We start from the raw sequence: 27,079 nt of genomic DNA, 5'->3' as shown, positions 1-27,079 counted from the left end.
TAGTTTTACCTAGATATCCTTCCTACGGATATATGTAATGTACAATGACCCATCCTCACATCGTACTTTGCAATAAAAACGCTTAAGTATCAAAATAATTCTTTTTAGTTTCCACAATGATATCCATTTCGAGGTCCATTAAAAAATATCCACTTACATTAAGTTTTTTATTGCATTTGTTTTAGGATCTAATTTTTTTAGTTGAAACTTGTCCTTAGCCGGGTAGTAACTTCTGGTAGAGTTATAAGGAATTTACTTAATAGGTACCCACATGAAATTTTGTGCGTCCTTTGTTTGAGAACTGACATAATTAATGTTTTCATTAACTTATCTTAAGTAAGCTTTCGTCACTTGGTCCTGTCTCAGGAGCTCACTTAATTCATAAGTTAAGGTCCTTCCACATCCTAATATAACACCCTCTCGGAAACCTTCCGTCCTTATATATCCTTGTACATCCAATTCGCCTATCTGGTCCAGGCCCGGAACAACTTATAAACAAACTATAGGTGCATGGGGCACCGAGAGATGGGGGTGTAATTATTTAACGGCAATAATTTTTGGTTTCGAAAAATTGAAATTTGTTAAAAATAGGATATTCTTTTATTCTCACAAAAAAATAACCTTGATAAAGGTTGATTATTATTTCTGTGTTTATATAACGATATAAAATATTCCTTCTTCGATTTGCCGCCAAAACGACATTTTCGTTTTTTGCATTTCGGCGGCGTTGACGACACGCCGAGCTACGTTGGTGACAGCCGTCTTAACACACTTTTTTTACCAGCGTTTCCTATGTCATAATAACGTTGTAGCCAATTGGAACCATTTCGGAGTGTGCCGTTTTAGAGAGTTGAAATCAATAATTATGAATGAAAATATTATAATTACATTATTTTGCACGATAATCATAACAAGAAAAATAAACCTCAAATCTTCCACATATTTTAAAATTTTCCAGATAATTTTATATCTCAAAATGTACCTACTCCAATTACATTATAAAATCAACAATATTGGATGTCTTTATCCAAAGAATATTCAAATATCACAGCTTTAGGACGTATTTAACATTTATGGTAACAATTTGCTCAGCGTTAATTTTTCAGGTTGAAAAATATTTAAAATGTAGAACAAAACCACCAGCTTGGGTGACTTATCTTTTTTGAATGAAGTAAAAAGTATTGATCCAGAATTATTGCGTAAGACTTGATTTGAAGATCTTATGAAAGACATTTATTAGAATAAAGTAGGAAGTTTCATTATAAATACTTGCCATTATCAGGGCAATCTTCATATCTCTGCGGAACTGCATTCGTACCAGTTATCTAAATATTGAAGACACGAAATGCAGTGTATTTCTCTACTAAATATTCCATAAGCATTCTGAATTATCAAAAATGTATAATATTATTGTATTTTTCTTGGAATCTTCTTCTTACGATTATTGCAATTTTACAAAATTTGTCTAATCGTTGAACATCTTTTTAACTGTCATCATAAACATGTAAAAATACAAAATATGGTGTAGATAAGTAAAAAGATGTTTGAAAAACAGTAATTAAAATTAAAGTTGGTATATTATAATCACATGAGAGGGCATGAAGTTTCTTAGTGCTTAGGGCCCTAAAGGTATTAATTCGGTCCTGTATCCATCCACACCAGCATGCAGCCTCTCTCATCCTATCTTCCAGGGAATGAGAAATCCCAGAAGCCGTACGGTCAGCTCTGGGGATAATCCTTGGTACTTTGTTAACGGGTCTGTAAAACAAGATTGTTTAATCGCCTTACACGCCCGTTTATTATGAAGGAGAAGATTTGTATGCAAATTGGGGTATTATTCTCGATATATTCGACCGCTTTAGTTTTAGAGTGGACGCTCGTACTGCCCGCTGTATGCGGGAATTAACAACGCGGTCATACGTGATATTAATTATATCGCAATTGGTTAAATTTATAAGACCCGCTATTGCTAGACAGTGGAGAATAAGATATAGCTTATAATGTTACTGAATAGCAACAAAGTAATGCTCTGATTGGACCGTTTCATCATCAAAATTAAGACAATTGTATTTCACGAGATGAACGCAATCATGCCTCATCATGAAGAGCAACGAATACAAGGTAATAAATTAGGTAACCGAGTGGCAGATTGATGGAAAACGTAGAAGAAGAATAAAACTCAGAAATTTATCGTTCATTAAATTATGGAAATTGTGGAAGATACTCTCATTATTGCCCTGGTGTAAGACCACCATTTTAATTGAAACGTTGTTTTAAATAGCTTTATCCATGGTTGCTGACCAGATCTGAACTTCCCCACCTTCCTCTTTCACCTTCATCTTCATCACCTTCTCCTTCCCACTACTTTTAGCCTCATAACATACTCCAATTGGGGATGCCATAGTCTCACTAGCTCCGAAAGGTTGAGAGCAGTTGGAAATATTGTAAAGTATTCACGTTTAAAAAAAAATGTAAGTAACTGCAATGTTTTGATGGAAAAAATTACCAAATACTTAAAATAGTTTTCCATTATATTAACATTATAAAAAATTGATTTGGGTGCGTTTTTTTCGATAACGTGTCATTGAGTCGTTAGTATTTTCACTGATAATCAATAACTAATCACACAGAAACCTTTTAAAATAAAAATAAAAACTTAGCAAACGTGCAATAAAGCAATAAAAACTGTGAAAATCCTCACGATAACTTGTAAATAAACAAATAACTTTTTTGTTGTTAAATTGACGTTAATTAACTATATTAGAAATGTATTTTTGGATTTCCGTTTAAACCTTTGTGCAAAATATTTACAAAGCCTTAATTCAAATCAATGGTAAAATCACCATTACCATAACCATCTATTTTCTCGTCCTATAAATTATATAAGGAACGGTATTTTATCCAATGTTGGCAAATACCTTGCAAGAACTCCCATAAACCAAGCAATAAGATTTCTGCTCTTTATTTGTATGCAAAAGGCACGTCGAGGATCATATTTCAGAAAACCTTCCCCTTTAGATTATATAGCGAATTTCAAGGGATGCAGCCCAAAAATTAAAAACTTCAAGACGGAAAATTATGAACCTTAAGTGATTTTTTATGAGACTCCTAAAGAATTTCATAAAAACGCAAGAATTCCTTTGGATCCTTAGAAAATATAATGAATTTTGGCGACAAACAAAAAAAACATTCTTATCGTAAGGACATTTTCAATCTTTCAGAGTGCCAGTTTTATATTCATAACAATTCACTCAATGTGATAAAAGTTTGACGTTATGAATTACCAATAAAATTAGGATTAATAAATCTTTAAAAGCATAACCTCATCTAAACATCGTGAAAGTTTAATAGCTTAATATTACAAATAATAAAAGCTTAACGCTTTATTAATACATAAATAAATAATAACTTTATCTAGCACATGCTAAACTAGATAAAATTACTAAAAAAATAAAGCTCATCATAATGCCAGACTTAAAAACATAGAAACTCAACACGAGATAACCTCTACTTGGTAAATCTGTACATAATAAAAGTTACTATCATAAAAAAATCAGAACAAAAATTTCAACATCGTAAAAGCTCAACATGAGAAACCTCATAGAAAATCGGTACCATAAAGGTTTAACGTAACTTTATTAACATGTAAATAAAATGCAGACACATACACATAAAACACATGAAATGCATTTACAAACGCGTTATTATAAATATTCCTGTTTGAAAAAAAAATTAATACATTATCTAGATTGTATTTATAAGTTGAATATCGCGATCATAAATAAAGATAGCAGGTGAGAAAAATGAAGTTAACGATGGTAGTTTTTATTCCAAGTATGATATAGTCAAATATGACCGAAGGAAATAGGTTTGGTAGAAGGATCTGAGTTCAAGTCCCAGATATGACCGTATCTTCTTCTGATTTTTCTGTTTCATATTTTCGCTTAACAATCACTAATATCATCTTCAATATTAAAAATTTTAGGTTGAACTCATTGAGTTATTCAAAAATAAAAATAAATATCTTGCAAATTTATAAAATATCCCCAATTATTTCATCGCAACCTCCCCTTACTAAAGATGTAATATTGAAAAACACTCGGAGCCGGGACTTAGCGATATTTATAATAATTGAATATTTTTCTGTCATAGAGAACGGCCGAGGCGTTGTGTAAGTACAATTGATGCCTTCGGTAAGGGCCATTTAGGCTAAATTATTGGCGATTCAAATTGAAAAGGCCTAATATAAATCTCAACCTTTTTGTGAAAGGGTTCGCGTCTGAGACGCCGGCAATGTCGGCATACCTATCTGAACGATTTTTCTCAGGTTGAATATGATTTAATCTGCAGCTTTAAATAAATTAAACTTTTTTCCTCCGGCGAGAATATAGAGTTATATCGAAAACTTTAGCTAAAGACAAATTAAAAATCGTTATCTTTAATTTTTTGTATTTTATTTTGTGGTATTTTAAATAGGTACATTCCTAAAACAATCCGTGTGAATGTATTTTTAAAAAAGTATATTTAATAATTCAATAAAATATTTTCTTAATTTTAGAATAAATACGTTTATGTTTATTCTAATTTTATTTCTTCTTATAATTCACCAAATATCGTCATTTCTCCTTAAATTAACGATTTTTTTACTTTTGAAGGGGAGTCAAGTCAATCGAATTTCATTTCATTTCCTGATCACATGTGGAAATTTGTGCAGAAGGTTTTCAATTTTTATTTAATCAGTTTTATGTATATATTTTTTTTTTTTAACTTCCGATTTAGTTGTCCGGGTTAAATCTTCCCCAAAGGAAAAACTTAACCCTTCCACTCACTTTTCCACAAATGATCATCTAGTCAATCAACATTATGTAAGTGCATTATATAAGCAAAATAAATACAAAACAATACAAGAACAACACGTCAATTCACCAGAGATCAAATGGGAAAATAATTCACCGACTCCAGATATTTTCATATCAGAGGGTTCGGCTCGGTAGAACTTCTAACAGGGCCTATAAATCCTACTGATCCCTCAACATAAATATTTAAAAAATCTTTTGTTATCCTACATGTATTCAAAATGACCGACTTTTGCATCTTTATATATAATTTTTTTGGTAGATCTAATACGCCTAAATTTTTAATTAGAGAGCTAGGTATAATGCCAGTAGCCGAAATAACGAATGGTAATATTTATATATATATATATATATATATTTATTTATTTATTTATTATTATTGGCAATGTGTATGATTTGCATTGAAATCTACAAATTTAGAAATATCTAGGCTAGTGCAACTATTTCCGTCATTTCCATAATGAACTACGAAGCTTTATAATTACCCTTTAAATGTTGAAAAGACAAGTCGTCGGTTACTATTTTTCAACTGTTTAATCAGAAAATATATCACAAAAAAGATTGTTGATACGTTATGTGAAACCAAGAAGGAATCATTTGTATCACATAAATGGAGTACTCAATCGACACTACTATTTTATCTTGTAACCTCATTTCCATCATCAGATGTAACTATCAATCTAAGTGTCAAAAATAAGGTAAGTCGTCAAATTATTATCCGTTCCATATTTTTAATATATTGTTCAACAGAAAATGTTTGCGGTAGTATGAAATTAATCTTCATAGTAGGGTTCTCATTACATTATAAATTATGTGAATGTAAAGTTTATGAGTTGAGATGTTGTATCCGAGATACACGTTTAGTTTTGGCACATAATTATTTCGGCAGTGTTTGACGCCATTCATTTTTGTCCCATAAAAAACAACGCTCTTCTGAATATTTTTACCGTCGGCAACCTATTCGTTTAATCCCCATTTGCTTTGTTTACTGACTTCTTAAAACCGTTTAATACCTCAGTCTTGAAGTTTCGACGTTTGTAAATTCCACTTTTGCGAAAAACGAAACAACTTTAAATTTCCAACTTAGTATATTTGTTTTATTATTATATTATTATGTATTTTCACCATGAATTGTCAGTTTTTTTTTTGTTAAATTTAATTAAAATCAAATTTAAAAATGAAATTATTAAGTTCTGTAGGTATTTTTTTGGTTTTTGTTATTGTTACAGCTGTTTCGGCTTTCAAAGCCATTTTCAAACTGTGGTTTTAGCCACGTTTAGACGACTTATTTATGTGATTCAATTTTACCCCCTCCCAATTTAAAATGATTTATTACCGGTAAAACCTATTTACAGATAAAATAATTGTGACAACAGATTTTATATTCTGTGGGGATATTTTGAAGTCTGTTTTTCCCACATTAATGTTATCTTAATTTGTCTAATAATGATGTAGAAGTTATTTATTTATTTAATCATATAAATAAGTCTTCTAAACGTGGCTAAAACCTCAATTTGAAAATGGCCTTGAAAGCCGAAACAGCTGTAACAATAACAAAAACCAAAAAATACTTGCAGAACTTAATAATTATGTTATTAAATTTGATTTTAATCAAATTTTAAAAAAAAATGGAGTTCTACGAATTAAACACAAAAACAATACATGAATTTTCAGTGTCAAAAACAGAAACTTAAAATTCTGTTTTTTACGCCGAACGTCAAAGATTTTTCGCTGCTTCAGCCAACCTATTACGGTTCTGTTATAATGGGCTTCATCTACAGTCATTAGAAAATTTCCGCAAATGTGTATTCCAGAAAATGCCAATTCACGAACCCTTGGAACCCTTAGGCAGCATCATCAGCTATCGAAAGGTTGAAGGAACCAAAGCGCACACCATAAACTAAGTTCAGAGAGCGTGCATTCGGAGTGTCATGACCTAAATAAAGCCTGAAATGGACTGCCACATAATTTAAAAATGATCACAGACTTGACAGAATTCTGAGGTAAACTTTAAACTCTCCTCTTTAGACAGTCATATCCAGAAAGTCAGAAACCTTTCTAATTCACAGTTTGTAATAACGATTGTAAATAACGGAATGTGTAAAAAACGTAAGCTACTAAGAATTTGTAAGCTTTTTGAGGTCATTTCATAAAAATTCTCCAGTCTTCAAATCAATTCTAGTTTTGCCACCAATCTTTCGATAAATGTAATTTCAATAGTTATGGAGGGTATAATAGCAATTTTTTAATCAATGTCCAGTGTTTTTAGTGTAATTTCCTTTACGTGCAAAGTCGTAAACTTTTTTTATAAAAGTGTGTTGATTTGAAGTGATGTACAATGATTTTTTTTTCTGTATCTGTGCGTATATAATAAAATTAGGTAGAGCCTATGTACTTATAATAATTTTTTTGGCGCCCATGAGGTATATTTAAAATGAAAAATGAAAATACAATTTTTCGATTTACGAGTACAATATTAAAAATGAGTGCTTCTTTCTTCAATGTGCTAATTTATTAAAATTCCAAATTACCTAATGAATTATATTGGGGTAGGTAAGCCGTTAACAATGCGGCAATTTGTCAAGTTCTTTTTAAATCCTGAAAGCTTATGCGCTAATGGTCCAATGTTTTGGATAATTTCCGCACCAGACCTGGTACAGAAGTCGATAAATAAATTTATTGGCAATGCGCCCGAAAAATACCATTCGCGGTGCATTTTACTGCAGAAAGGCTGCTAACAGGCGCGGGAAAACTGGTATTTATTTACGTAAAGTTCGTTTAAATAAATTTAGAAAATGCAATTAAACGCTTGACGCTTTTTGGAGTCAACAATGCACCCATCACTTAATAAATATATTGCTTACCTGGGTTTTGTCTATTAACTATCCTGTACCGTTTCAAACACGTCATTCTTTTGTTAGTTACAAAATATGAATTAAATATATTTCTGGATTCCGATGAAATTCAAATATAAACCAGTTTTCGCTAATACCAAACACATAATCTTTGAAAAGAAGGACTATATTGGAAATGCTTAGTTTTGTTTAAGTACTCCTTCGTTTTGTTGTGGCGGTAGTTATCCCAATGTATCGCGGTGGAACTCTTATAAGATATATTGAGATTGTGTTGTGCTTAAACTCACTATATTGTGTTGTATGCTCCTAGGGAAATGATTGGTCATCCAAATAATATTTCGGATTGTTTGACAAAACAAGGAGATTTAACCCTATTGTTACTCTCGTAAACCACAGTCTCCTCTGTGACATTTTTTCAATCCTCAAAGATAGATTCGAAATGTTTTGAAATATTATTGGAACAATGCTGGTCAATCAAATGGAGCCTGCTATACCTCAATATAAAGGACTATCGCATCAAAACCATGGTTTAGAAGTGTGAACTTTATATTACATATTTTTGGTTGTCTGAGGGGAAGACACTCTCAGTATCGCCCTGGTGAATGGCAACTGTTCAATATCGAAGCGTTTCTTGAAATGGCTTTAGCATATTTTAGGCACCGGACATGAATATCTACTACATAAAAAACCTCTAATCTCTTTCCTTATCTTTTCCAACTTCCTTTCTTCCAAAATGGTAATGTCATAAATTGACTACCTCCGGGAAGGCAGAGGAACTCATGCCAAAACCAGATATTATATTCGTCTGACCCCGCATTATGAAATTCTCTCCACATAGATACTTCACTTGAACACTTTACGTTTTTAACCTATTAAAAAAATGTATGTAATTTTTTAACATAATCTCCATTCATATGTCCAGTTGAAAATTAACTGTATGAAATTCTCTCGACAGAAAAAAATCGCATAGTATGCCCGAAAATTATAAAAATCACATCTGGTTCTGTTCTTTAACGTGCTACAAGTATGAAAAAATTCACAGTCAAATTAATTACTGATATGTATATATATATATAGTCGCTTACGATAAATGATAGTTTTTTGTTATATTAAGGCGATCACTCGCATTTGATATTTCCGTATCAAACCATCTTCAGTGTTCAACAAGCCAAATAATTACTAGTACAGTACAGTACTAATACATATTGAAATAATAGGACTAATTATTGCTTATAATAATGTACTATCATTTGTGCTATGCATAAAAACCTTGTCGTATAAACATTAGTTTATCATTAAAAAAAAACAACTTAACAGTGTTTCGTTAGTAATGTTTCGTCATAAAGTAACTACCTAATTCAAAAAAAAAATTCTTAATGTCCTCTTTATTTAACGCGTGAATAGCCTCCCTTCGCATTCCTTTTAGTGCTATACGTACAACAAAAAGTCCCGCGGAAACAAAGGGCCCGCCACGCCATGCGGAGTGGAATCGCAAAGCGTGGTGTTAAATGGCCAGTCTAACTTTTGTGTCTATAGTTCTGCGTGCCGGCGCCAACGGGAGGCGCTGAATCGCTCCAGCTGCCATTGTCATATTCAGAAAGATACTGTGAGCATGGGAAATGGCGTTTTTATGTGGAAATGTATTCTGACAAATATTTCACTCACTGGTGTAGAGATCGCTAGATGAGCTAATGGTTACACATCAAAAGAAACATTTAATTACTTTCTATAAAAATAATAATAAGTTGCAAAGCAAATGAATTAGTTTAAATACTGTCGAAGTTTTGAAGTTTTTAATGTTAAACCTTTGCAGATTTCATCGCATTGTTTTATATGTAATACTGTTATAGCTGTAGGATGCGACGCCAACACCCTACGAATGAAAATATATATTTTTTTTATTTATTCTTAAATAAATTAGTATTACAAAGTATAGTACATTGTACATTGTCCTCCACGTAAGGAGTTCACCTGTGTTGTGGAGGACTTTTTCAATTGTAAAGTTATATAATAGTAAACAATGCAGTGGAGATTAGTTACACAGGAAACAATAAAAATTAAAATATAATTTTTACATAGTTTCAACAAACACAAATGGGAAATATAACAAAATTAAATATTTAAAAGGATTGTAGCCAGTTCCATGTGATTTTTTGGTATTCTGTAAGATAAGATGTTTTGTATTGTGTTGGAAGTGAATTGTATAGTTTTATAGCCTGGAAACTGTAGTGTTTTTGTCCAAAGGAATTGTTGGTTTTTGGTATCAGTAGTTGATTTGCATGTCTTGTTCTAGTATTGCGAGAAATTTGTGAAGTTTTAAATGTGTTTAGGTTCTTGTAAAGGAAAGTAAGTATTTGTTTTCAATATAATTTTTGAATCTTCAACGCTTGGAATTTTTTGAATATGGTTGAAGTGGGTGTTAGTATAGGTACTTTGAGTATTACTTTTATTAAGGTTTCCTGAGCTTTATACAGTATGTCTATGTATTTTTTCCTGGGATAGCCCCAGGAAATAATGCCGTATTCCATTTCTTATTCCACTGTCCTGGTTTTCTAAACAGATGAATACTATGCTCCAGTATGTCACTTCCATGGTCGATGTTTGACTGCCACAAAGCAATCCATCAGCGGGACTTTAAAATCTACACTTCTCCTTTGGCTCCTCGTACTTGCAAATAACACCGCCAAAAAAGTGCAATACCTTTGCACAATGATATCGCCTCTCAACCTGCATGCCGCTTGAAGTCCCGAAAACTCTTCTGGATGGAAGGAGGCTCCTCTGAACACCTCTCACTCCAGAAGATAGCACGGAACTTGAGTGGCAATCGTCCGATGGGAGAAATGCTTATCTCGTGCACGACCCCACTGAGTCTGGATTCTCACTGCCTCGTAAACTCTGGTCTGCAATCAATAGTTATAAATTCTCCCACAGCCGCTGTTTCCGTATGATGCCCACGTGAGACCTTTTGAAGACGGAGATGTGTGAATGCAATGCAGTGCAGATCACCGAACGTGTGGTGTGGTGTTCATTCCGGGATAGATGAGGTCCAAAAGGCGACGCTTGAGGCCCTAGACTGGCTCACTAACCTAGATGTTCCACGTTGACTCCTCCCCACCATACGAAAAAAATTCCAAATTTAAAAATTGAAATTAAAATAATTTTCTATTTAAAATATTATACATATTATAGGTAGGTACTTCATCGTTTGTCTGAATTTTCCAAAGGAACGCTTAAAATTTTGAAAATGACACTTAAAATCAGGCACAAATATCAGAGTCAATTGAACCGGAGTTACAGACATGGGGAGTCACAACAGGAATTAGAATTTTTATTATATATTATCATTTTTAAAGTGAATCTAGATTCACTTTAAAAATGGGAAGCAGTTTTTTTTAATGATTTCCCTAAAATATTTTTTTAAAGAGTTCAATATTTGTTATTAACGCTTCTGATTTCTTCTGTTAATTTATTGAAGAAATGTTTAGGTGAGTATAATGGTGCTGGGCAAAAGAAGTGTGTAGTTTAGGGCATGCAAATATATATTTTGTTTGTTTCTATTTTCAGTTATGAATGAGTATTTTAACTTATTTTATTTATATTTTTCTTTTATAATTTTTTAACCATTTTATTCCTGTGGAAAAATTCTTTGCACAATAATTTCTCCATAATACACACGAACGAATCCGTGTGTAAAATCTGGTAGTGAATGAAACGGTGTACTTTTAGAGACTTGTTCACGACCTCATTTTTTTTGTGTCTTCTATATCAAAATGTGTGACATTGTTTAAATAATTATTAACAAAACAAATTTGTTAAATATATTTGTTAAAATGTTTTATTACGTGTTATTTGAAAGCCGAAACCAAACAAATTATTAGTTAAAAGAACAGGTAAAATAAAACAAAATAATTGACAAAATTAGCAATATAAATAATGATATGCAGAGGAGTGGTCTCATTTGATTCAAAACGAATGAAAACGTGGTCAACGATACCTCACTCAACCTAGTTTGTTATGTTAAGGCGATGCCATACGTAGTAATGCAAAATCATGTGTTTTTGGTTTGAAAATTTGTTCGCCTAGAAATTTTTCAGATGCTTTAGTTAAATACTGCGAATAGAATACATCTTGGCCTTTGAAATAATCGAGTATTTTTTAAGTCTTTTTATAAGCCCAGAAAAAAATAATCCATAAGACCTATGAAAACTGCTTTAAAGTTCAAATTCTCCTACTTAAGAATATATTTTTGGTTATGATTTTATTGTATAATGTGGCAAATTAAGTTATTTATAAAATGATCGAAAAAAAAATAAATATTTATGCCTGAACATCCACAAAATAAAATAAAAGGTACTTTTGGGCCATATTTTTTCTTGCATAAATCAAAACAGGCGGACTGTGTTAAGCGGGAATTTAAACCTTATCGCCTTCTACGTAAGGGTTGTTATTGATAGCGGCTCAATTTAAAATACTACACGACTTAGTGCATCGCCTTAACATATAATTTTCAAAAAATCCCCTCCTCCTCTCCAGCACCACTCTTTTTGGTCAGACTCTAATTTTCATTTATACTATCAAGATGAATCTGTGACCAAAGTTTTATAAATGCAAATTTTTTTCATTTATCAAACCTTATTTTATCTGTACTCTAAATAATAAGTAAAAAAATTATGCCTTTTAAAACATTTTTTTAGGGGTAAGTTATTTGGACGCCGATTGAAAAAGCGAAATCTGCCCGAGTCTGCGGACAAAGTTGGACGTAGTTCGGTCTCCAGGCGCTAATTCATTTGGCCCGCATCGATTCTAATTAAGGCCCAAAGTTTCGCCAACTCCGGGCCTGGAAGAGACATCTTCGGCCTGCAAAGCGGAAACTGGATACTCTACACAATTCACGCGAAGGGTCCTAATTTAGACGGTTGATACCATGACGCTGTAACTAAGCAAGAATATACTGAATTAGTTACTGTTACGGATATTGTCACGTAATTAAGGATTATACGTTTTATACAAGCTCTATACACTGCCATCTGTGCGTGCATCTACAAAGCTTCCTAACAGACAACTATTATATTTATTTCCCTGCTTTACTCTAACCTCTTTTTTCAACACTCTGGATATATGAACAATTCTAAAAAAATACAGTGTGTGGCAATCCTACGCACGACGGAAGTGAAACTTTTAGTATTCTTCTCTCTCTCTTTTCATTTCATTCTCCCTTTTTTTCTGTCTATTGACATATTTATAAGTAAAAAAACAAATCGTTGATAAAAAAAATTAAAAGTTAAAGAAATATGGGAATCGAACCCGTGTCCTGCATAACGAGTGTCGAACGCTCTGCCTCTAGACCGCGAGGAGAGATATTTCGCGCGACGCGGCGTTATCTACCTTGATTAGTAATTTTAATGATTCAAAATAAAAATAATTAATCAAAATACCGAGCGAATCTACCGGCACGATTTGTAAGCTATATTTCTACCAAAATATCATATAGGTACCGTAAAGTAAATTAAATTTAAATTAACAAATTTATCTAATTTTTTACTACATTATTACAAATCGTTATTAAAAAAAATTAAAAGTTATAAAAATATGGGATTCGAACCCGGGTCCTGCATAACGAGTGTCGAACGCTCTGCCTCTAGACCGCGGTTATTACGTATTCGACCAAAATATCATATAGTCAAAATATCTAAAAGTCGCAGCAGGAGAGCATTTTATCACTTTAAAAAAAATTATTATTAAAAAAATCACAAAAAGAAAAAAAAATAGTTAAAGCGGGGATCGAACCTCGGTTCTTCACGACGACAATCGGGCGCTTTGCCTCTAGACCGCGAAACTGAGTTTGGAGAGCGACCGAAACTAGGTATATAATATTGGCTAGGCTCCTATAGCGAAATGATCACGGTTTTTGATGACGGTCATGATTTGGTTTTACTCCGGTCCTCGAAATTGCATAACGCGCGTAAAGAAGTTTCACTTCAATATATTATAAGTATTGAGTGAAAAATAATAATAATATTTAGATAATTTGCATAGCGACGTTTTTTTGCAAAATCGCCCCAAGGTCGCTGAAGTATTAGTTATCGGCGGTTTTGTCAGAAGTGGAATCATCAAAACATAATATTCTTAACAATACTAAAGATCGGATAAGTAACACATATTTAAAGGATAGCCAATATTATCTTCCATAATTATTTTAAAAAAAAAACAATTGTACTTGTTACACATTTGTCGAAATATTCATTTTCATACTTTTAATTTCTGCAGTAAGAAAAAGGGTGTTGAAACTCGGAAGAAGTCGGGTAGAAAATTAAACTTATTTATTTATTTGTTCATTAACACCGCCACGAAAATATCAGCGCCCCGGCCAGGCAAAAATCCTGGGTCCAAGTCCTAGATGCGACCGAATATTTTTCTGTTTCAAATTCTCGTTCGAAAATCAATAATATTATCTTCAATAATTAATTATTACAATTTGCGGTTTTATTCATTACGTTATTTCAAAAAATATGTTCATTTTAATCTTGCAAAACAGACAATAGATGTCACACATTCAAATTAAAATAGTATATATTTATGCAAGACACTATCTAGATAGCATTTTGTTTGAGATGAATTTTGCGATCAAATTAAACACATTCAAACGCTAATATTATCTCCAACAATTAAACATTACAAGTATTCCAAATAAAAAATAATATGGTTTCTGATAAATTAATATTTCACTAACACAATTGGGTTAGAAATGTCGTTGCGAACCGAAAATGGTTCATAACAAAACTGCCAAAAGCCGTAAATGATGCCTTTGCTTCAAAAAACAAGTTATCAGCTTTGTAGCCTATGTTTTAACGTACAGTTAAGAATCTTATCAAGAATACGCAATTTCATATTATTTTAATCTCGCACTATATATTACATATTGCATTTCATGCAACTCTCATAGACTTAGTAATGAGAGTAATTAATGTTATAATATGTTTTTGATTCACTGATGTCGCCCAGTTTTCAGCTAATAGGTAACCACTTTTTAAAAAATCGCACTTCAATACAGCTTTTAACGACAAAAACACAAAAATTCTATATACCTACTAAGAGGTGACCGGATAACTCATCAAAATGATAATTCGTAACATCTTTAAAGAGTTATATAAAGTCGTGAAAAGTGATGAAACAAAAACTTTATTAACTGGGTTAAGTAGGTTACGTTAGGTTTTTTTTTTTCATTGTTTCTAATGACTTTTAATCACTTTTTAAAAGTGTGTTGAATTGTCACTGTGTTGATTTATCATGTAACCTTACTAAGATATTCAATGTCTAATCGTCTTGAGTGTTTAAATAACAACCGAAGGAGTGGGAATAGATCAGTTACAATATAATCCTTCCATGTAATTGGAATTGGCATTAACCACCAAATACCTAACGAAAATCAATCCCTTCCTGACCCTTAACCGCCGTTGTTCGAGACCTCGTTAGAACTAAGGTTAAACATCGACATTGCGACCCCAGTGCTTACGATTTGATTCTCCACACGAACAAATGCTGCTTACCAGTCGTTTTAGGGGTGATGCATTTAACAAGGGGAGGAAATAAATATGGATAAGTTACATGATTGTTTTTTTAAATGATTTAAAGGTATTACCCGTGAAAAGTCTGTCATTTCACAATCTTAAAAAGCTTGGTATTTGTATGTTAGATTATTGAGAGAGCAATTTACGCTGTTCCCTTTATAATATGACTTTTGAAATAAGAAAATAAATTGATCAAAACACTATTTATCAATTGTGATAAGATATGATATATTTATATAAAAACCCTTTCATACCGTGTGTTTTAAAAATACACAGATTCAAGAATTTTTTCCTCACTTCACAAATTTTCCAATTGCTGGTATAACTGGTTTTTACAAAATATTTATTCACAAATATTTTTTATTGAATTTTAGTTACTATTTCAAGCGGTAGCAATTTTTATATTTTGAAATGTAATTTTTGTGTTTAATCTCGACCGAATTTTTTCTCTCGATTTTTTTGTGATGTGAGTTTTGGGCGTACTTTTTCCATGCTTAATTTATTTATCTTATTTTTATAAATTTAACAAAATCTTATATTTTTGGAATGCAGTGTAAGATTTGTCATTTTATTTAAAATAAGCCCTCTGCACCTTAATTTTCTTTCAATTGAAATTAGAAAAAACTGTAGAAAAAAGATTAACAAATCATCTAAATTTTCAAATAACTCAACCAAGTTACCGTATATCAAATATGCCTACGGTGAGCAGATTTTATTTTTGCAGACTAAATGGTGGTTCAAATTACAATGCAAGTTGCCTGTACATTATCTGATTCATTTATTGAAAAAATAGAGAAAAGAGAGACGGCCATGCCCCTTTGGCACTCCTTAAACTTGGTATGTTCCCCTTTCCCTGATGGACTAGTCTATCAATTTGAGGAACACTGTTTTTCGTAGACCATGAAAAAAGTTCTCAATTTTAGCATGTGATATGAATAAATGCACTCAATTGAAGATATACTATCACAAAATGGTAATAAATCGGTCTCTGTTCTGCATCCTTAAAGCAAATGATCTAAGAAATCTCTAGACAATAATTACCGATGCAAGGAACGATTCGATGTTGCGTTTAACCGCAGAGCATATCGATTGGAACCGGAGGGTAGGTAGAATTATGGATTTCGATGGACAAAACCACTAACAAGTGACCGGTTTAATTTTACCTTAGATATACACATTATTATTACGAACTAGCGCAGTCTCGTAAAAAAAATCACGGGATATTATAATTAACGGATTTGTGAGTATTTCTAAAAAAATATTTTCTATAATCATTACATTGAAAATGTACAATTACATTATAAAAATATTAATTCATGTAAGCATCTGTCCAACATAAAGCAACACAAATACACATTTCAAGTAAATAATTTTGAAGTAATTTCGCTACCTGATTCATGGATTGTCTAATGTGATTTAAAAGTTGTCAGTTTCAGTTTTATAAATTAAAAGTTAATTGAACTTAAGGCCATGCACTACGTAGTAATGAAAAATGATGTGTTTTTGGTTTGAAAATTTGGTCGCCTAGAAATTTTTCAGATGCTTTATATAGAATACATCCTGGCCTTTGAAATAATCGAGTATTATTTAGATAAGTGTTTTTATAAGCCCAGAAAAAATAATGAATAAGGCCTATGAAAACTGCTTTAAAGTTCAAAATCTCCTACTTACAAACTCATTTTCGTTTATGGTTTTATTGTATAATGTGGCAAATTAAGTTTTTTATAAAATGATCGAAAAACAGGCATAAATATTTGTGCCTGAACATCCACAAAATAAAATAAAAGGCACTTTTTGGCCATGTTTTTTTCTTGCATAAATCAAAACAGGTGGATGGTGTTAAGCGGGAATTTAAGCCTTATCGCCATCTACATAAGGTGTGTATATGTGATAGCGGCTCGATTCGAAATATTACACAACGTAGTGCATCTCCTTAAATAATTTTACGCATTACGCAGCGTCTGTCAAAAATTTGAACAAAACAAATACATATTAGAGTAATTTTTCTACCTACATTATTGCTTGTCTGATATACTTTAGTAATTGTCAGTTCCAATTTTGAAATTAAAAAAATTAGTTATTTTTAATCGTCACGCGCAGTCTATCAAAATTTAAACAAAACAAGTACATATTTCAAGTAAATAATAATCTTTTTTTTAAAAACATACAATATAATTATTTAAATTTACATTATAAGTACATATTTCAAATTATAACTAAACATATTTATTTACCTTTACGAATGTTTAACACTCGTGTGTAAAGGGAAAAAAATAAAAATTAAAACTTAACGTACGTATGTATATTGTACATAGAATAAATTATTTTTTTTAAAACATATAAAGTGAAGAGATTTTTTCTTTTTTATTTAATAATATATCAAAATATAGTGAAACATCATCGTGATTCAAATTAGCTATATTATTTAAAATAGTAAAGTTCATTTTATTTTTAAATTTAATATAATCCGGTTCTAACCTCAACACTGTCGCTAGTTGATTAAACCACACCACTCCAGTGTAATAATTAATTATTAATTAAGTTATTTTGTTACCTATTTTATGGCTTGTCTGATGTGATTTAATAATTATCAGTTCCAATTTCGAAAATTGAGAGTTCGTTAAATTTGAATAATTAGTATGTTTAATAAGCATTGGCGATTGAAGGCCTGTGGAGACGTTTTCTTTTACCGTTCGAAAATTTCTTAATTAACTTTTGTTAGGTCTTCTTGATGAAACCGTTCTAGTTTACATCGTCTTTTCGCTCTTAGCATTTTTTTTTCTCTCCCAGCCCATTCAAATTACATGTTGTTCATATCACTTAGTACCATAATAAAACACACTTAGTGCCATACAAGAACCTAAACACATTTAAAACTTCACAAATTTCTCGCAATACTAGAACAAGACATGCACATCAACTACTAATACCAAAAACCAACACATCCTTTGGACAAAAACACTACAGATTCCAGGCTATAAAACTATACAATTCACTTCCAACACAATATTAAACATCCAATCTTACAGAATACAAAAAACTCATATGGATCTGGCTACAATCCTTTTAAATATTTAATTTTCTTATATTTCGCATTTATTTTTGTTAAAACTTTAATTTAATTAATTTAATTTTTATTGTTTCTCTGTTTAACTAATCTCCACTGTATTGTTTACTATACAGGTGAACTCCTAGCGTGGAGGACAATGTACTATACTTTGTTATACTAATTTATTTAAGAATAAATAAAAAAAATGATGACCTAGTTTCGTTTTTAATGGCTCCATTCTCCCCTTTCGGCACACGTGACTAATTCATCGCCGTAAGGCTCCGTAATAAGCGTTCAAAAAGAAGAAAAAGATGGCTTGAAAGGGAGATATGTAAAAACGATTGTTATGGGAGCTCGCTAATATTAAAACAAAATCGTTGACAACTGAGCGAAAATCGTGAAAATATCTAATAAAACACGACTCAATTTTTTAAATTAGAGTAAAATTTGCTTTTATAGATACGCTGTGATTTTTTTCATACTTTTGTAAACGTCTTTAATAGTGAGTAAAAGAAATTCATATAATTATCGTTTCGGTTCTTAAATTTTTTGATATTATCTTTTAAGAAAATGTTATTATGTGACTTAAAACCTTAAAGTGTCCAAAAGAAATATGTTATAATTCGATAGAAATTCGGAATGCGGGCGCTTAAGGATTTGTTTGATTTCATTATTTTATATCTCTTATTTCATTCGTATGTTCACCGTACATTGTTGGATATTTATCAGTCGTGTAAAATTTAAAACACGTTCATTAGTAAGGCTCTGAATAATTATCGAGACCACTTGTGAACAGCCAATACTTGTTTACCTATTTTATTTAGATTGTCAACTAGGTCAATACCGTTAGGTCATCAAGTAGGTCACCTTTTTCACTGTAAACTGAAATATGGTTTAGACGAATCAAAGATTTTTCCAAAATTTTCTTCTGCTCTTTCTGTTTTATTTTCAGTGAATTTAAAACCCGATAAGAGTAATATCCTTTTTGTGTTATTTTCTTACATCTATCCATGATTTCGTATAAAACATTGTTTATTTCATTAAAAAATAGCTTTTGTAGGCCTTTTAGCAGTGGAAAAACAGTGAGCAATATCATATATTAAATATTTATTAAAAAAATATTTGAACATTATAAATAATATTAAATTCAATTCACTATTATTATTAGCATAATACGTAATTCCCAATCATAAAACAATGCCTGGAGTAAACTCTGTATAAGAGAAACGTAATATTATCAGCTCAATAATAAATAAAATAAAAGAAATAATCTTCACGAGACGCCTTGCAGATAACTGTAGAAATATCGAAATAGATTTTTATTCAAGGAAGCGAAAACGAAAGTTAGCAAGTTTTTATTATTAATAAAACAATTATTTTATTATTATAAAAAAATACACAAAGAAATATACTAAGCATTTAAAAAAAATTGAATAGATCCATTGCCAATTTGAGTGAGATTGAAACAAATATACCGCACACGCAGCCAGGCAGAAAGATTCAACGAGTTACGAGGCTGGCCGAATGATGATGAGGAGAGCGTCTTTTCGAGCAAGAACGTCGTCCAGTTTCCGTGCAAGAGCGTTGTTCCGTTTCCGTGCAAGAGAGTCGTCCCGTTTCCATGCAAGAGCGTCGTCCCGTCTTGCTACGCAATAGTCTGTTCTATCACCCTAGGCGCGCCATAAAATGTATCGCATCAAAAATATCTATCTCGCAAGTTCGACTATCTCCCTATTTGTTACATTTCATATTCAAAACCACAATTGAATTGAAAACTTCAATCGAATTCCTCCATTTCCTTTAGTCAGATAAAGCCTTAGTCAGAATTTTGAACACAGATCACATTAAATTCGAAGCGAGCAATTTGTTTTCAAATCCGCTTCCAGCGCAGGCGGAACAGAACCCTTCGGGAGCATATTCACGTGTAAGCTTATATTTTTATAGCTGCCAGAAAAATGTCACCGCAAATTGTACCGTCCTTTGCATTATGTCCCCAGAGGTCGTAACTGCAGCAACAATTGTGTGGTCTGAACGGAATTTCCAAATTACGACGGGCGATCGAAATGCAAATGCAATGACTTGTATTTTGGTGTTTGACTTTCAGTTTCACGTCAACCACAATCACGTTGTTGTTTTTTCTAATAAGATATGAATAAAAAAACAAATTTTATAAAAAAGGTTTTGTTTACAACACATATTCTTGTGAATATTTTTTTAGACTTCTTTACATGTAAACTATCCCTGTTATGTTGATGAAATAAAGAAACATTCCTGGATGACGAATAACCTGAAAAGGTTTGAATTCCTCCTTTTAGCATGAATAAAAGAGGAACATGTTGTGTCTGTCGAGGACTCAATTAGCAGAGAATTGAACCCGCCGCATTTGGGTGGGAACCAGACGCTTGACCACTCGGATACTAACCGCTCTCAATTAATTGTTAAATTAAATTGCTAACGCAGAAAAAAAATAGTTAATTGTGTATATTGTTGAACTGAGACTAAAAATAACGGGATTTCATTGGAGTGAATACGAAAATAACATAAATACCGTGGAATATACATGTAACATACACGGAGAAAACTTACTGATATAAAATATTACAAATTTATTAAAAATGATTGTCAAATTATTCTTATTCCTGTTAAAAACGGGACTGCAGGCATTTATCGAATGAATTGAAAGATTTCCTAGTAAAATATCAGTAAGACACAAATGTGTTATGAAGACGGCGGAACACGTGTTCATAAAAATTATAATATTGGTGCATTTATTTATATTTATCAGTAAAAGCGCACCTGCGCACATGTTCAGATATATTCTGAATGGACTAATATTTATCAAGAAATGGATTGCCATCACGTTTTTAACAGTTTTATAATAAATCAGCCATACTCACAGACATATGAATATATATAGACTAGAAATTAAAGATGAGGGGTAAAATCAACTGTTGAAGAACGAAGGGGGTAAAGCTGACTGTGATTCGTCAATAAATCAATCTGACAGTATATAGGCACCTCGCATTATAATATCACCATTTAGTTCTTAAAAGTAAAATCTGCTTTTGAATGAATAGACATTTTTACATGGGAGCGCAAATTACTCGCCACGTTATCAACAAATTCGGCAAAATAAATTTCTTCTATTTTCAGAGTCGAATATTTCGTTTACGTATTTAGTTAAGACACTTTTATAAATGTTCATAATTTACTTCCCAGCAAACAACCAGCTTTGTGTTTCGCGTCCATCGCGTGATAGTATATGTTTCTACAACTGATCCATATTATACGATGTGAATATGCTTAAAATAAAGTAAAATAATGCTTATATATGGAATGTAATACGACAATTGGGTTTATTCTCTTTTTCACATCTATTTTTACAAGTTTTCATACCACAAGCCACCATTTTGCCGTATTATTTCGTAAAATGAACCGATGATGCCTCGACCATAGTTCGCACAAGAATGATGACGTCACGTTTTCTAAATTCACTTGAGGCCATACGCGAGCACAGCCGGCTCCAATGGAACCGGTATGGGGAGTGGGGAATAATACGCTTTTAATCACTTAGGGCAGGTCTACTAATATTCATATGTCTATGGTAATACTCGTGTTTCTCTGCGTATTCATTTAATTTTAGTTTTTGGTAGGTTTTCTCTTCCCAACACATGTTCCGATATATTCTGAATGGACTAATATTTGTCAAGAAATGGATTGCCATCACGTTTTTAACAGTATTATAATAAATCAGCCATACTCGTGTTTCTCTGCGTATTCATTTAATTTTAGTTTTTGGTAGGTTTTCTCTTCCCAACATATGTTCCGATATATTCTGAATGGACTTATTTATCAAGAAATGGATTGCCATCACGTTTTTAACAGTATTATAATAAATCAGCCATACTCGTGTTTCTCTGCGTATTCATTTAATTTTAGTTTTTGGTAGGTTTTCTCTTCCCAACCCTTTTTCTTAATTTAAAATTATACATCTTTTCCATGCAGGTTCTGACTGTGAACGGAAATTTTTGCTACTAGTTCTTACTTATAAACTACTTTGTATAAATTGGAGCGCCTACCTTTCAGAATTTTGAAACACACTCTTCACAACTGTTTGTAACACAAATATTGCATTTCAATCACCGAGCATGCAAGCTGCAGCTGCCGCTGCCACTGAAGTTCGTGTCAACAGTTGAACCGAACAAGTGAGACTCAATCTAGGTTCTGCAGTTGGGGGTAACTTACAACCCGGAAGTTTATCTAATTTCCGTGAGTGCATCATGTAGTCAATGCACACAGTGTTTGAATAAATAACACGCTGATAACTTTTCAAACAGTTGTAATCTCGTTACACGCAAACCAAACCAAAAAAATTACAAAACTTTTAATTTTTGCAAAAAAATTACAAGTATGTATAATATAACTTACCGAGCTATTTACTTAACTTTGACATTATTTAAGATACGTAGAGTTCCTGACAATTAATTGTGAACACCGCCTCTTTCCTCTCAATTTTAGTTTCAGGCCTATTTCTTAAATAACATCGTAACAAGATGTTTTCCTCGATTGTACTCAACTGGATATTTTTCTTGGAGTTTTTTTTACTTTCGCTTGGCTGAAATCGTGATAATAATTTGTATTTTCACGAAAACATTGTTAAAAATTCAATGGTAACAAAAACCTACAAAATATAATATATGAAGTATAAAAAACATATTATGTAATAATCACAAGGTGATTTTATAATAATAACTCTATCTACTTCTTTTTCAACACTCAATGTAAGTTTAAAAATAAGATTCCACGGTGACTCGAAAACACACTATGATAAATTTGCCTATTTTTTAAGCAGTTGACATCATTAATTTTGGTGAATAAACTTAGTAAATAACGAAATAAAAAGATAAAATAACTAAATACATCAAATTTTCAAAAAAATTATAAACTGCCACCGTGGTCGAGGCGTAATCCCAGCGCTTGCAAGTAAATTTCATTTGATGAATTTGTGTTATTTTACAAATTACGTTCCAGAGTGGAAGATACTCTCAGTATCGCGCTGGTAAGACCACCTTTTAGATTTGAAACGTTGCTTGAAATAGCTTTAGCTGTGTTTGGTGACCAGATCTGAATAGCCAGATACTTCCCCATCATGCTCTTCCTCATCTCCTTCCCCTCCCCACTACCTTCAGACTCACAATGTACCCCGATTGGGGATGTCATCGTCTCACTGGTAATAGATGGTGACATTTAAAAAGAAAATAGGGTGAGAAAATTCTCAAATTATTAGTAATCCGGTTAAAAACAGAATTGCAGGCCTTTAACGAATGAATTAATAGGTTAGAAGATAGTTCTAGAAATAGTTTAGAATATACAGGGAGTCCGGGAATAAAGTGCACTAACTTCGGGAGGTGATCCTACATGATGGTAGAAGTAATAAAGATAAATAACTTTTTTAGAAATTTCAACTTTTTTTCCCATACTAAAATATCTTTCAATAGATGAATACTTATTTTCCCATTCAACAATTCAACTTTTTAACTAAAAAATACCTTAAAACATTGGAATTTAAAAAAAGTTGTCTTTTCTACTTCTAAAAGCATGTTGAATCACCCCCCGAAGTTAGTGCACTTTACCCCGGACACCCTGTATTATCACGATGTCGAAACAAGTGTTCGAACACAAACCAACTAATTATCTCAATAGCCTCTTGCATCGCTACTGTTCATTTCTATCGACTTATCGCCAAACCAAAAAATTAATAAATATATATTTTCAAAGCATGTAGATCAATAAATAAAATTAAACAACTGTATTTTCCTCCACTCTGAGGATTTTCTTCTTGAATAATATTTGACAAAATGAAAGAATTGTTCTCTATGCAAAATCCGTATCCAATCAAGGTGTACTGCACCAAACAAGAAGCACAAAGAGCAAATTTTTATGTTTTTATACATTCCACTACTTTTGTTTGTCTTATGAACAACTCTTTTGTGTGAGAAAATTTTGCAAATAATACTCTTTTTAAGAAAACTTGCAGAATAACAAAGGAAATGCAATCGTATTCACTTTGCAGAAAAATGCATGCTTCTATTTCTTTACAGTCCTGTAAAGAATATTTTAATTTTCATAATAGTAAAACAAGGTAAGACTTCGAAGAACTAATTTATCATCAACAAATAATTTTCATAAATAATAATATCCACATTAAACGTATATTTTACTTCGAGTAAATCTGAAATAATTGATATTATTAATATAAATCATTATTGTTATTATGAGTTTGTTTTTGTTTTGTATAGACAAACTCTGCGAGAGAGAAACAATCCTAGAGGAAAGCACGTTATGTATTTAACTTGCAAGTTAATAAGTAGGCAAAGATTTAATTTTTCAAAACCTAATTTCAGTAGGTAACTTTATAGTCAGTACCTACAGTAATAAGTCTTCGAAACAACATGCTTGCAACATTATTTTATTTCTCTGAGCACTTTGAACATATTATTCCAACATAATAAAAAAATAAAAATAAAAAAAATTAAATAAATAATAATAATAATGTGACTGGAAGAGAACATATTAATCTGATTCCTAAATAAGTATATTTGACGGCCGGCATAGTCCAGTGGTAACGCATTGGACTGCCATTCCGAAGGTCGCGGGTTCGAACCCGGCGTGCGCAAATAAATTTTATTTGATTAATTTGTGTTATTTCACAATTAATTAATTAAAATAATATATAGTATATTTGCGGCACGTTCCAGAGTGGAAGATACTACCAGTATCGCCCTGGTGTAAGACCACCATTCAGAATTGAAACGTTTCTCCAAATGGCTTTAGCCGTGTTTAGTGACTAGATCTGAATAGCCAGGTACTTCCCCACCTTCCCCTTTCCCTTCCCCACTTACCTTCAGCCTCACAACATCCCCCAATTGGGGATGCCATAGTCTCACTGGCTCCAGACGGGAGCAGTTGGGACTCTTGTGAGGTATTCACTATAAAAAAAAAAAAAAAAACGATAATAATTAAGCAAATATTGTAAAAAATATAAAATAAACCATCCCATTGGTTTAGACATGTAGAGCGAATGAGCGGATAAAGTAGTGTAAGAAAAATTGTTAAACCGTATGAACCACAATCAATTACGTATTTCACTCGTATTACACTCACGACGCAGTATACTAACCAAGCAGCTGATGCTTGGCGTGGCGCAGTTCGCTGGTGTCTGAGAGAGAGGAAAGAAGAGAAGAGAGAGAACGTTCGTGAGCGGCTCCCCCACCTCAACAAGCGCATATGGTGAGAGAAGGACAGTGAACGGTGAGCGGTGGTGGGGGTACCCGCATTTTCGTGTCGATCCTGACTCGGTTTTACTCCGTCCCCGAATTACGCGCCTAAAGAAGTTTCACTTCAATATAATATATTTTTAAAAATAATGTACAATGTACAGAAATAGAATCCCACACAAGATCGCGTAGTGCGCTCTAGCGAACGGATATTTTATCAGAGGGAGATAGTTTTAATTTTTTTTTCTGTAAATTATTACATATTATCAAAATAAATAAATTAATTAAATAAATGTAATACAATTATCATAATATACGGATTAGATAATAATTTTAATCCAACACAATAACGCAAAGCGCGCTCTAGCGGAGTAATGTTTTATCACAGTGAGATAAGTGTTTTTATTATTTTGCAATATTATTTTCTTTTAAAAAATGTTCTGACCTACTAAAAAATAAGATATTGAATGAAAAAGGCGTTAAAAACAAAAAAATAATGTGCGATGGCCGAGAATCGAACTCGGATCAACTGCTTGGAAGGCAACTATGCTGACCATTACACCACCAACGCCAGTTGTCGGGATGAGCTAAGAAGCATTTATATGTTACTTCAAAACTTTGAAAATTATTACATATTATCAAAATAAATAAATTAATTAAATAAATGTAATACAATTATCATAATATACGGATTAGATAATAATTTTAATCCAACACAATAACGCAAAGCGCGCTCTAGCGGAGTAATGTTTTATCACAGTGAGATAAGTGTTTTTATTATTTTGCAATATTATTTTCTTTTAAAAAATGTTCTGACCTACTAAAAAATAAGATATTGAATGAAAAAGGCGTTAAAAACAAAAAAATAATGTGCGATGGCCGAGAATCGAACTCGGATCAACTGCTTGGAAGGCAACTATGCTGACCATTACACCACCAACGCCAGTTGTCGGGATGAGCTAAGAAGCATTTATATGTTACTTCAAAACTTTGACTAGATCAAATGAACTTTAATCGGTGGTGGGGGTACCCGCATTTTCGTTTCGATCGTGACTCGGTTTTACTCCGTCCCCGAAAATTCATTACGCGCCTAAAGAAGTTTCACTTCAATATGACGCAAATATAAATGGTAGCAGAAGTCGGGGATGCCCAAGGAAGACATGGCACGATCAAGTGAATCAGATACTTGAGTCAGGCTATGTAAGAGTCTGAATAATAGAACAGTATATATGAGACGCTGTATGAATGTTAATGAGACAAGGAGTGTGTGCCAAAACCGAGTTGTTTCGCGGTCCGTCCTCTCTGCCTACCCCTGCGGGGAAACGACGTAATGGTTAGTTAGTTAGTTATAACGAAACACGACTCGTTAAAAATAGAGGAAAAATCATCAACAAAAACCAAGTCTAAGTTGCATTTAAAGTAACGATGTGTTTTTTTTCATACCTATAACATGGTAAATAACAGAAAAAACATG

Source organism: Hesperophylax consimilis, chromosome 5 (genome assembly GCF_061612785.1).
Source record: "Hesperophylax consimilis isolate HC1 chromosome 5, BYU_Hcon_1.0, whole genome shotgun sequence".
NCBI lineage: Eukaryota > Metazoa > Arthropoda > Insecta > Trichoptera > Limnephilidae > Hesperophylax > Hesperophylax consimilis.
The sequence above is the reverse complement of the archived record's forward strand: the minus strand, read 5'-3'. Positions refer to the sequence as shown.